The following is a 13,664-nucleotide window of genomic DNA, read 5'->3' as shown; positions in this document are numbered from 1 at the left end:
ACTTTTTTGGGATATTTTTTCTTTTTGAGACTTGTATTGAAGTTGGGTTCTTTTTGAGATTATATGGGATTTTTTTCAGGGTGGGGAAGGGTTTACCAGTTGCCTAGGGGCCTGGTGGATTTAAGGGCAGATTGAGTTAAAATTGTCTGTGTTAAACATATTGAGGCATCTGTGTATGGGAGGGGATTGTAGTTAAGATAGGCATGCTTTTAACTTTCTCTCTTTGCTGGGCTTGCTTCCTGGTCTCAGCATATAAAGCCATGGCCTTCCAGACCCCACTCTATGTGTCTGTCTCTTCACCTTGGGTGGGCTCAAGGCTTAATTTCCTGTTTCTCATGTCACTGTGAAGCCCTCGGATGGAAAGGAAAGGTCATTGGAGTTCAGTACATAGCTTCAGATGAAGGGTTGGATCTTAGTTTCTTCCCGTGGTTCCCAGGCTCTGTGTCTTACTTTGAAACTGGAAACTCCAGGATGGTTCCAAGTTTCAAAGTGAGATATACCCCTTGCTTTATTGCCAGCACATTGATTCATTAAAACGGTATTTACTTTTGGTTTATATTTATCCAGGCTTCATTTATTTTCCTTTTCTGAATGGGGACTGGGTCATTTAGGGTTTCTAAGACCTCCATACAGATGGAAGTAACTGTCTAGGGTCATAATGCAGTGAGCTTTACATGAGAGGACTCCTGCAGCGTGGGAGACCCCAACAGAGAGACAAGACAATCTCTATTGGTTGCAACATCAGAAATACAAAGTGGCTAGAGGAAGCTGTGGGAGGCACACAGCAGTGGGAGTAGCACCCCCAAACAGACACCAAGAAAGACAATCAGTTTTGCATACCCAAAGACCAGAGACTGAATGGTCTGTTGGGCATTCAAGAGAAACACTGAGGTGAATTGCTGGGCTATGAGGCTTATTAAAAAGAGTTATTAATGCCACAGAGAGACAAGCATGATAGGGTATGAGAAGAGTTCATGTCCCAGCCCAGAGATAACATGACAGGGACACCCAAAGACAAGAAATTGGGGGACCATATATATATGGCTGGCATGGGAAGTCTCTTCTTATCCATTTCTGAGGATGGGAGTGGTTTCATAGCAGGGTTCTCTGACTCTTGGGGGGAATTTCTGCAGAAGGCAGAAAAAAAGGATGGGGCCAAGATGTATGCTTTCTTTAATGTAAATTCACTCCCCCCTCCTTCAAAAACTCTGGCACATGGAAGTCTGTTGGCTACAGATTCACAGGCAATGTCTCAGTACGTGCCTTTCAGGCTCTGTGAAAAGGAAGGACTGCAGGTACCATGGCCCGTGCAGCAGTTGAATTCTAACATCACAGTTTTACACAGACTACCACAGTGGTCTCGCTTCATCCATGGGTTGATCCTTTGCAGCCTCAGCTACCCATGGCTAACTGGTTCCAAAAAGATTAATATTTGCCTTGACTGAATATAATTATAATTGTTCTATTTGATGATATTGCTGTTTATGCTTTTCTATACTCCCGGTTCTCTCCTTGCACATTTATGTGCATTACAGGAATTAAACTGAGATTGCCAGGCTTGTATAGCCCGTGTCTTTACTCACTGGGTTACCTTGCCATCTATGCATCTTGTTTTTTGAGACAGGGTCTCTTGATAAGTCAGGAACTTACTGATTTAGCTAGGATAGCTAGCCAATAAGCTCCAGAGATTCTTCTGCTTCTGCCTCTCCAACCCTGATGCTGCAGGTGCATACTGCTGCACCTAGCTTTTACATAGGTGTTGAGAATATTAACTCAGATCCTTATCTCTAGTGGTGGGCACATTACCAACTGATCCATCTCCCAGCTCTCAGGAGTTCTAATTTCTTCCCAGGAAGCTGAACATGAACATCCATTACTCTTTGTCTGCGGATTATGAATGTGGTATGACCAGTCACCTCAAGTTCCTGCCACCATGGCTTCCCCACTATAATAGATTAGTCTGCAAGCTGAAATAAACATCTTTCTTCATAACTTGCTTTTTGTTGGGGGTGTTATTGTCACAGCAACAGGAAAACTAATATAGTTCTTTACCACTTCTTTGAAGAATGTCTGTTTGCTCACTTCCATGTTATACTTATTTAATGAAGTTTTCCTGCTAAGAGGAAGATAGAGGGAACATGTGATCTGGGTTTTAAATGTGTGAGGGGCTCACTGAGTTGTGCCACCTCAACATCCTCTAAGGTAGATAAAAACTAGCTACTGGGTTTTTGTTGGTGTCTTTATGTCAACATTATAGATTTTAATAGTTGCTGAAAAAGATATATTATAATTTTCAGTAACCCTGTAAACCAAACCTTTAGATTTAGGCATTTTAGACCAGGGAGAGTATATAATAGGAGCTGAGAAATGAGCTTGTGTCAGTCAGTAACCTTTTTACTACGATAATGAAAATTACTCAAGGTAGTTGACTCATAAAATGGGGAGGTTTGTCTTGGCTCATTTTTTGGAGCTCCCAGTCTATGATGGAGTAGTCCCTTTGCTTTGGGCCTTTGCTGAAGCAGTACATCATGGTAACAGCGAGAGACAGAGTAAACACAGCCATTTGTACACTAGGAAGTGAGGAGACTAGGAATTTGCAATTCCTTTCATGGGCAGAGCCCAATGACTTAAACACCTGACTTGAGGCCTTTCATCTGGAAAGCCCACACACAGTACCTTTAGCTGCTTCCTGCAAGGCTTGGTCCCAGGAATGTGAGGAGGTTGATAAGGCAATGAAGAAAGGACAGACACGGAAGACAGACATCAGTATAGAAAAGCTGGGATCCAGAGGGCTGTACTCACTCTGATGGAGGAAACCAACTGCTACAGCAACCTAGAACCTTGTTAACACCATACATCTGAATGGAGGAGACAGATTTATGACATACAGCTGAATAAGAGAGGCAGGTTTAGCCAATCTTCCTAGGGAAATCCCTTAGGAGGTCAGTCTCTGGTGGCAGTCATCCCAGGGGAGGAAGCTGTGGTTGATGGTTTCTCCACACACAATGGCAACATTTGCACTTGGATCAGAGGAAGGCTTTACTATTCATCTCTCTGAGCTGTTCCTGGGGAAGGCTCTACCTTTTCCATGGGTCAGAGGAATTTGGGTCCTTGATATGGCTGTGCCTGTGTCAAGAACATACATACACTATTCTTTAAAACTTTCTAATGGCTCCTCACTGGAAACCAAGCCTTTAACACCTGGACCCAAATTTGGGAGCATTTACTGAATCCAAACGAAAGCAGAGCTTGTATTGGATAGTCAATTAAAAATGCTAACTAATCATTGTTTTGGTATTGATAAAAAGATGATCGTGATCATAAATGGTCAAAATGAAATCCAGTTTTCAAAACCAATTGAAGGGAGAAATTTCTCTATTAATGGAGTGAGTAAAGAGTCCTTAAAAGATCTAAAGAAGTGACTTGGCAACAATTTTCTTGAAAATTTCCGAATTTTATTTTTGATCTCAAAACTCATATCTACAATTATATCTAATCTGTGACAGCCTGACTTTCTTGTTGAAATAAGTAGAATTTGTACTCTGGGAGGAATTAGAATACAAACAAGAATAATTGATCAACAAACTTAAGCCAGAGAATTAGTTTAGTGGCTTAATTAATGTGTAAGTATACTGATACAACTTTTATGCCTATTAAATTTTGGAACACACATTTTATTTTTAATTTTTTATTGATTTTTGTGAGTTTCACATCATGCACCCCAGTCCCACTCATATCCCTTTCCTCTCATGTTTGCCCTTTGCCCTTATAATCCCACCAAAACAAAACACTACACCACACACACACACACACACACCAGCGATAACAATAAAAAAACAAAACATAATAAACAGGGAAGTTGTAGTATGTCACAGTGTGTCCCACATTTTTGTCTGTCAAAACATCTTCACTTGAAGATGCTCACTGCAATGAATCACTGGTCTGGTTTAATATCACTGGCTTCTGTGACATCATCCATATTGCATCCTCATCAAGATTCCTCAGATTTATCCTGTTGTCACCCTGTGTCATGTAGAGATCCTGCAGCTTTAGATCAGCAGAACTCACCCTTTCATGGGTGCCAGCTGTTCACAGATTATAGATTTGGGGGTGGGTCAATTCATAGCCTTGGATGTGGACTTGGGTGGTTGCAATTGTGGTCAACCCAATGACTTTCCTATCCACTCCACTAAGGCGAGCTCTTCAGCACTGTTCCGATGAGACTGCCCAATGTCAGCATTAGGAGGAGCCAGGGGTAGCTCTCCTGTTCTCAAGCCCTCAGACTGGCTCACTGGTATCTATGCCTCCAGAGCCAATTCCTAGTCAAGACACTAGCCCTTTCTTCCAAGTGCTGTAGCCTATTAAGAGCCTGGGCCAGCTCTCCGGTTTATACCCTTGGGGCTGTCTCACCCTTGCCTTCTGCAACAGGGCCAGCTCCACTTTGTTGCCCAGGTGAGGTTCAGTGCCTGCTCTTCCAAGTGCTGCATCCTGTGAGGGGCAGAGTCAGTTCTGGTCTCCTGACCTTGTGGACAGCTTTTCTGACTGGCAAAAGTGTTAGGGGTGCAGGTCGGGGGTTGGGCATCACCTCTGCACCCATGCCTCTCCAGCAGATGAGTAGCCAGGTTAGCTCTCCCACATGAATGCCCTTTGAGGCCAGCTCACCCACAGCCCTGCTATCAGAATTTATTCTATTGCTCTATTGTGCTGCCTGGGTGAGTCTCAGGGCCTGCTCTCCTGAGTGCTGCCAGTGGTGAGAGATGGGGCCAGCTCTCAGAGGGCTACCTCCAGTGAGGAGCAGAGGCAGTTCTGCACAGCCCCTGGACATCCAGGTAGTCTCCAGAAGCTGCCCTGACCAGGAATCCCCACATTCTCCAGTGGTAATATGAGCCATGGACATGGATATCTACCCCTGCCACTGTGTAGCTACAAACCCAGACAAAGCCCTCAGCATTTAATTTTAAAATAGAAACAAATGCTTAGATACACATTAAATTTATTTTTTTTTTAAATTTCATAACTGCTGTTACTATTTCCAGTTCAGGGCCAGAAATAACAGCCTGGAACATGGAAGGGATGTGCTCTACCACTGAGATCTGCTCCACTCCTTACAGTCTTGTATTCTAATGATTATTTAATCATAAAGTTTAGGAAGTCTGCCTAAATATTCAGAGAAGCTTATGTTTTTAGAAATCAATGGTCAGTAAAATGTAGAGACTATGAGAAGCATATTCCCTCTATACATGTGATAACAACATTAAAGATTCAGTATTGTACAGATGGGCCAGGTGAGAGCTTACCCTATTTGTCCTATAGAGACAAGTACAATGTCTTATACAATAACAAAAGTTATTGAACATTGGGTTGTATTTTCCTTGAGAGATTCCTGTTTTCATTGACAATTTTCGGCTTCTGTTATGTCCATGAAGGTTCTGCTGGTTCCCTGTAGCTCCTCACTGAAGCTGTAATTCTTGTTTGCTTCTAAAAAAGACATGATTACTTATTACCTGTGACTGTGCTTCAGTTCCACAAGAGAACAAATGAACTGTGCATTCACTACAGTCTCGTGAACGTATTTGGCCAGGAGGAGACCTCTTGGCTGCGTGTCAGAAACTGGCTTTAGGGACCTTGTCTAGGTAATTTGCTCAATTTTAAAGAATTGGCTTGGACTGGAAAGATGACTGAGGGTTAAGAGCACTTGCCGGTGTTTCAGGGGATCCTGGTTAAGTTCCCAGTATTATATTGGGAAATTCCAGTTTCAGGGAATCCAACTCCCCTCTGTCTCTGCAGGCCCCAGGCAGCACACGGTACACATATAGATATACAAGCACACATACACATAAAACAAAAGTAATTTTTTTAAAAAAAATTGTTTTAACTCTAGTCCTAAGATGAAGCTTATGAAAAGCATTGAGCATCACAAGGAAGGACCAGAATTTCTGAGAGGCTATGGTGTGAATAAAGAAGAAAAAAAGACCTGTCCTGTGCACTTACTAATCTCATCAGCTGTATCAAGCCCCTAAATTGACAGTCATCTTGGGAAGCCACTTGGCAGGCAAACCTGGAAGCTCCCGGTTCAGACATCTAGCAGGTAGATGGCAATTCTAGCATACTTTATTCTCCTCTCCTTCTTTTTCTCCCCTCTCTTGCCCACTTTCATTTTTGGCGATTGAAGATTTATGCCGTTCAGCACTCAGAGGATGTTTTCATAGGCTCTAATGAGGTCCCAGCAGTTTTTAACAATAACAGGACATTACTGTTCCTAAGATATATTATGTGTTTTTCCTCATCTTTCTCCCTTGAATGAAATGTAGAGAAGTATGCTAACTCCCAATTCCCATTCCTTTACTATGACAAATGGTTCAGTGACTTAATAGGGCTAACTACCTTGCTGCGATTTTTATATAGTCATTTCAATAAAATCTCAAGAAGAGCATAGTTTCCACATATTTCTGTTAGATTACTAGAGTTCACATGAACAGCTGTTTATTAGTGGACGTGGAAGTCGTCCATAATGCTATCATTGCTACTTCTGCATCCTGGGGGATGTCTTGTACAGAATTTACTGGTCCTTTTGAGAGCTGCCCCTGAGAAGGCTGGTCCATTTTGTTCTGTTACTACAAAACACCAGAGACTGAACAATTAATTAGGAAAAGAGGTCTCACTGTCTCACTCTTCAGGAAAGTCTAAAAGCATGAGGTGAGGGTGGCCTGGATGTGCTACAACACAGTGGTTAAGCACGTATATGCAGAAGACGTGCATATCAGAAAACAGGAGATTCAAGAAAGCCAGACTTGACTTTTACCGTGGCTTTCACTCTGCCCTGAAATTAACATGTTATAGATGGATGGGTTGCATTTCCCATCTAGCAAAGGAACAAGCTTGAAAAAATCATTCTGGGAAATGTGAATTGATGAACTAATCTAGTCCCGCAAGACCTGACACACTCCCTTGAAAGCTTTGATCCTTTCCCATAGTGGGCAGTCCCACCATGTAGCAACCTTCAGAACTTCTCAATAGCACCACAATGAAATTTAGTCTTCTAGCACACCAGCTCCTGGAGGACAAAATACAGCCAAACAACAGTGCCAATGTCCCGTTCACATCTTGGAGTTGGAGGACAGTTCACACTGACATCCATGCTTCAATTCCATGGGACAGTATGTACTTGCAACAGGCCTTCTTTGAGCTATCTGGGAAAGCCAGCCCTTGCTAGTGACTGTGATGCAAGCCAGGACTGTAGAGGGGACTTAAAGGGAAGAACAATTTCAACAAGAGACTACCTCAGCCTTGAGTGACTTAGCTTGGGCACTCCCAGCATTTCTGTGGTGACTGCTTTTGGAGCCAAGTCTAGAGGTATTTATTTTTTTTCTTCTTAAAGGTCAGACAGATTAAACATGAGAGAGAGAGAGAGAGAGAGAGAGAGAGAGAGAGAGAGAGAGAGAGAGAGAGAGAGAGAGAGGAGAGAAGAGAGAGAAGAGAGAGGAGAGGAGAGAGAGAAGAGAGAGAGAAGAGAGGAGAGAAAGGAGAGAAAAGAGAGGAGGAGGGTAACATGAAGAAATTCTAACGAAATCAGACATTTTCCTCTAAGGAACAAAGATTGTGGCAAAGGCTTTACAGCAGTGGGTTGGGGAGGGGAGAGGGCGGGAGACTCCGGGCAGGAAGCTCACAACGACCTGCATTAATGTGTTCTATTTTGGTTCTGGGCTGTTTTGGAGTTTTGGATCTGTGGCTTTCATCCTGCCCTGAAACTAACATGTTATAAATGGACGCGTTACATCTCCCATCCAGCAAAGGAACAAACTTGAAAAATCATTCTGGGAAATGTGCTGAATCATCATTCCAGGCACAGAAAGTCACCGTGCCCTGAGAAACAGACTGTTGGGAAAGGTTCTGGGACAAACTCCCCCAGTCTACGGTTGTCACTTTGCTGCTCCTGTTATTTGGGTTTGGTCTTTTACTAATAAAGTCTCTTGAGAGACTATTTAGAGGCACATTTAAAACAGCTTTCCCTTTCTGGATACCTTTGGGACAGAAACCGCAGAGCTATTTGATCTGGCTATGATAACTCTGTTCTCCATTACATTTTCTAGACAACTGTTTTTACTCCTTGCACATGTGAATGTTCACACACACACACACACACACACAAGCACACAAGTACTGGATGCTGATGAGTTGTAGGACAGCTGACATGTATTACAGGTTGTATGCTCTATGCAGGGCTGATGCAGGTTCTGCACACGAGGCACTTTCTGTGCATCTTTGTAGTCTGGTTCTGGAGTCCTGTTCTCAATGCTACACCTCAGGTGGAACGGTGGTGCTCATGAGGCTGTGAACAGCTCCAGGTCCCAGGTGCTCTAGTTCATTCAGTGTCCTTTCACTTTTTCCAAATAAACAGTCTGTCCAAAAAAGGGATCAAATGGAAAACTTTATAAATACTCTAAATGATGGAAACAGGAAGCAGAATAAAAATGATGTAGCTATTCACAGAAAGCATACTGTCTTTTTTTTTCCTCTGTAAATATATACTATTCCTTCTGAAAGGACTGTGCCTAAAGAAGGAAAGACACACAGTGACTTGACTGATATTGGTCACTGCACAGGAAAGTTGCATTTGTATGAGAGAGACTCCTCAGGGAGGTGTAGTTGGGACATGAGAGCAGGGCCATGGAAACTTTTGGAGAAAAAACCAGTTTGGTTTCCACATTAGATATGTAATGTGAGGCCTTATGGAGTACTGGTGGAGTCCATAAGTAGTTTCTGTGGCTACAGCAAAATGCTCTAGACCGGTTCTTTATAAAGAATGACAGTTCAGATATATCATTGCTCTGTGGATTATGAAGTCCAAGACTGGATGACCACATCTGGTGAGCACTTCTGGCTGCAGTTGTGCACACACTGCATCATAAAACCAGTTCCACCCAAGATGTTCACACACCAAAGTGTTCACACCCTCCAGCCTCTCAGTGTTTCTCAAAGGCCCACCTCTCAATTCTGTCGCAGAGGCCACCAAGAACAAGAGTTTCCAGGGCTAAGTCATTTTCAGATCACTGCAGCTACCAGTTTCCAGTGTCTTGTGCTCTACTGAACAATTAAAGGGCCTTGTCTCTGTCAACTCGTATCTATTTGATCACTTAATTAAAACTGTACTTGCACCAAGACTCAAGACTCTGAAAAGGGAGCTTAAATAGCAATTGTCAAGCTTCTGATTTCAGTGCACTTCCCTACTCCAACATGTGACTGATGACCCCCCTCCAAACTTGTTTTTATGTCCACTGCTCTTCTGAATATTCACCATAAAATGAACCAAAACCAGGCAAAGTTTTAAAGTATTTTATTTGTGTAAAAAGTAACAGTATCAGTTCATATAAACTGAGCCCATTGCAGGTTGATATGTTTAATGAAAAGCGACTCTATATTCTAAAACATGCCTTCTAAATTGACTGGTTATCTGACTAATGTTAACGACCCCCCTCCCCAGATCTCTACTATTTCTGGCTTAACAGAAGATAGTTGGATTCTTATATCTACTTGGTATTCAGTTTGTTGTAAATGTTCAGATTGAAGAGTACATGAAGAAAAGTTGGTTCTATACAGACACCTAGTTGTGAAGGGAGTATCTAAACTCATTTGTGTGGTCATTGTTGGGTCTTTGACCTAACATAATTTCAGAAAACCTTTGAAAAGAAATATCATGAATGGTAGATACTGAAGATTCCAGAAGTCATGGGTTGTTAAAAGAAAATCCAAGCTTCAGGGATGGGATACCAAGATGCCTTCCCACACCTTACAAGGTGTGACTATTGTCCTTGATTTCTCATCAAAACTGAATGGGAAGATCCTGTTGCTGCAGATACTATACACTTTAGTTGCAGAATACCAAGAAATCATTCTGGTACTAAACTGGAAGCTTCCTCTATGCTGGATACACATTCATAGGGCTAGAAATCTCTATACAGGTAGCTGGGAGAGAAATGCAGAATTCATCTTACCCAGCCTTAGACCTTGCATGCAACAATACTAGATTGCCTGGCAAAATGTGCTTATGGTGCAATAATGGCATAACTGTCATGGGAGGATAACCAACCGATCTGGTTGTATATGGGCTAGGAAGGAGTTCATACTTAGTACTGTGAATGTCATCAAGTCCTATGACTGAGGAGCTCCTGGGTAGTAGGGTTGAACATAAACTGCTAAATTATATACATCAATAAAACTGTAGAATAATAAATTTAAAAAGTAGGCAAATGATACTTTTTGTTTTGACACAAGATATTCATTCCCAGGCCAGACTCGAACTCCCAGCAATCCTCCTGCTTCTGCCTCTCAAGTGCTAGGATCACAGCCATGTGCCACCATACCTAATACAAATGATCATTTTAAAGGTTGCTTGCAAAGTCAAATCTGAAGCGGTGTTTGGTATTTTGCTATATCGCTTTGGCCTGTGTGTCTGTTGGCTGTTAGCCACACAGGAGTCAATGACACTACTTTCTGATCACTCTGAATATGTTTCATCGTGGTTCTTACACTTTCAAAATGCTGAATGTTTCACTTACAGAACTAAAATTTCACCTTGGTATCAACACCAATCTCCTTTTTAAAAAACAGTCTCAGATTTTGGCCAGCTCTGGTGCCTCATCCCTGTGGATGCCAGTATCAGGAGGCTGAGAGAGACAGAGAGTCATGAGTTAGAAGGCAGAGGAGCTACACAGTAGGTTCCAGGCCATTTTAGACTAAGAGTAAGATACTATCTCAGAAAACAAAGAGTAAAAATAAAAAAGAAATCAGAAATGAGAGTAAAGGAGCTGTTAATCTGTCAGGCCTCTTGGGCTTCCAGTGGGGGACAGAAGGTTTTCGAAATTCTAAGTTTTGCTCAGAGGACCATGCTCCATCACTGCATACAAAATTGACAGTGCTTTCCCTTGAAGTGGCCGGCCAGCTGCCCTCAGTCAAGGTAATTTCTGCCATGTAGCCGAGTCTCACAAGCACGAGACACTGGGCACAATCAATCATTTCTCCACTTTGAAACTGGTTTGTTGTGTTTTGCAGGGTTTGCTTACTCTCCTGGGTTTTTTTTCCCTGTACTGACCTCAGTTTTTTAACCTTTGTTGGCTACTAACTCACCTGCGGTGGGGCATACTCTGGCTGTGATCCTCAGTCCTCAGTGTCTCTAATATGCAATCTACTTAGGTGGTTGCATCCAGTTTTGTGGTTTGTAGATGCTACCTGCTGTTGGATCTTTTCTTCCTTAATTGTTCCCTTTCTCTCAGATCTGTCTCCACTCACCCAACAAACTCCAACAACCTGGTGAATAGCTCCATTTGGAAATCATATAGTTATTTTCAGTCAAAGGTGACTACAACAGAATTTCTGATGATATTTCCCTGACAATTCCTCCCCAGCATCAGTAAATGACACCAACACCAAAGCTCAGAATTTAAAGTAATTGTGTGTGTGTGTGTGTGTGTGTGTATGTATGTATGTTTTGAATCTGTGTGTTGCAACATGCATGTGAGTGTGTGGGTATGTGAGCCCATGTGCACACAGATAGAAACCAGAGCATGACTTTTGACATCTTCCTTTATCCCTTTGGCCTTACTGCCTTGAGATAGGATTTCTATTTAACACAAATGTCTCACTTTAAGCTAAGCTGGCTGACCAGAGGGGGCTTTGGCTCTGTCTCTCTGTTCCACACTCCAAGTGGTAGGATTTCAGGTGTGCCAACCCATGCTCAGCTTTTCTATGGGTGCTAGAGATTAGAATTTGCACCCTCATGCTTGTAGAGCACTTAACTTATAGAGCCATCTCCTCAGTGCCTAAAATAATTAAAATGTTTACATCTCATACTCTATAACCAAAAGCACCAGTGGCCAGTACATTCTAAATCCATCTTGAATCTCATCCCTGGTCATCATGCCCAAAGCCCCTGTTCTTGACCGAGATGTTTGCATGAGAGAAAGAATATTAGGTGCTTGGTCGGCATAGGCATCCCTACCATGAGTTTCTACAGTTACTTTACAACATAGTCCTTGGCACTGTACCGTCAACTTAGGAAGTCTTCTAAAGGAAGTGCTTTCAAAGGAAAGCCTTTATAAGAAGTTATGCTGGCTGATCTTATGTCAGCTTTACACAAAAGTAGAGTTGTTTGGAAGGAGGGAATCTCAACTGAGAAAATGTCTCCATAAGATCCAGCTGTAAGGCATTTCTTAATTAGTGATTGGTCAGCCCACCTTGGGTGGTGCTATCTCTGGTCTGGTGCTCCTGGGTACTATAAGAAAGGCTGAGCAACCCAGAGAAAGCAAGTCAGTAAGCAGTACCCTTCCATGGCTTCTCTGTCAGCTCCTGCCTTCAGGTTCCTGCCCACGTTGAGTAACTGTCCTGACTTTCTCTGATAAAGAATAGTACTGTGTAGGCATTAAGTCAAATACCGCCCCCCCCTTCTTCTTCAACTTGCTTTTTAGCCATGGTGTTTTGTTGCAGCAGTAGCAAACCTAACTATGAGAGTAGAAGTCCTGTAAACTTGAGACTGTCTGGATAATGGAATTGGTCAATCACATGCTACCGTCTCCTTGAAGAATATGAGAAGTTTCTGGTCAAGATAATAAGAAGAGAGATGTGTACCTTGGCTGAGATTCCTTTGTCATAAGTAGGACAATTAAATAGTTTATCATCTAAAACTAAGATGCTTGGGGGAGTAAAAGGGTGCTCTCTCCATTCTGGATCAGTCTAAAGCAAACAAAGTTGTGTGTTCATCCCAGCTATTATAGAGTATACTGTAGCTGAACGCATGGGAGAGTGAGGGCTTTGCTAAAAGGACCAGGGTATCACAACCACAAGAGCAAGACTGCAGCCATAACTCAGCAAACACTAGGAAGAGTTTCCTTTATGTTTTTGCTGAGCTGGCTTCCTCTTTCCAGGCCAACATTCCCTTTCACCAGTCCATGTGGTTCTGTTCAGTTCCAGAGGTTACATGAGGTTAAACCAGAATACCACCCCCTTCATTTTATTAGCATTCTTTCCATTTTATAAGTTCACATTTACAACACTTAGCAAAACAATATTGAGAGCCACTTGATGCTTTGATGACACATATCAAAAATCCAAGTCTGGATAGGCAGTTACATAAGCATCCACTTTAGACTATAAATTTGCCTTTTTGTTTGATGGTACAGAATTAATAGGATTCTCATTTACATTGAGCATCTTTAAGATCTGGGCCATTATTCATGATTTTAGTCATCAATGTAACAATAGTATGCACCTGAAAGTGAGAGTGATCTTCATGGGCTGAGGAAGAGAGAGATTGTCCTGATATAATTATTGCACAGGCCCTAATCCCCATAAAAACTAAAAAGCATAAGTTTGTGACAGCCATTGGTATCATTTTTCTTAGTAGCATTTGGCAGATTGAGGAAGTGTAAATAGAGGAAGAGTGGTCAGGACTGGGATTAACATAGTAGAAGAGAGCAAAGCCATATGGCAAGAGGTTGTTGACCATAGACCAGAATGCTCAGGGACTGGCAACAGTGACCTTGAGTAGAGCAGCTCTAGCAGAGAGGCAGGGGACAAAGAGAACCAGGCTTGGGCCGGAGCAATAAAGGGACAGTGGTAGTCAGAAGAAAGTGTTCAAGAACAAGGTTAATTCTTCAGAATCTAGACCTTGG

The sequence above is a fragment of the Apodemus sylvaticus genome, chromosome 14, assembly GCF_947179515.1.
Source record: "Apodemus sylvaticus chromosome 14, mApoSyl1.1, whole genome shotgun sequence".
NCBI lineage: Eukaryota > Metazoa > Chordata > Mammalia > Rodentia > Muridae > Apodemus > Apodemus sylvaticus.
The sequence above is the reverse complement of the archived record's forward strand: the minus strand, read 5'-3'. Positions refer to the sequence as shown.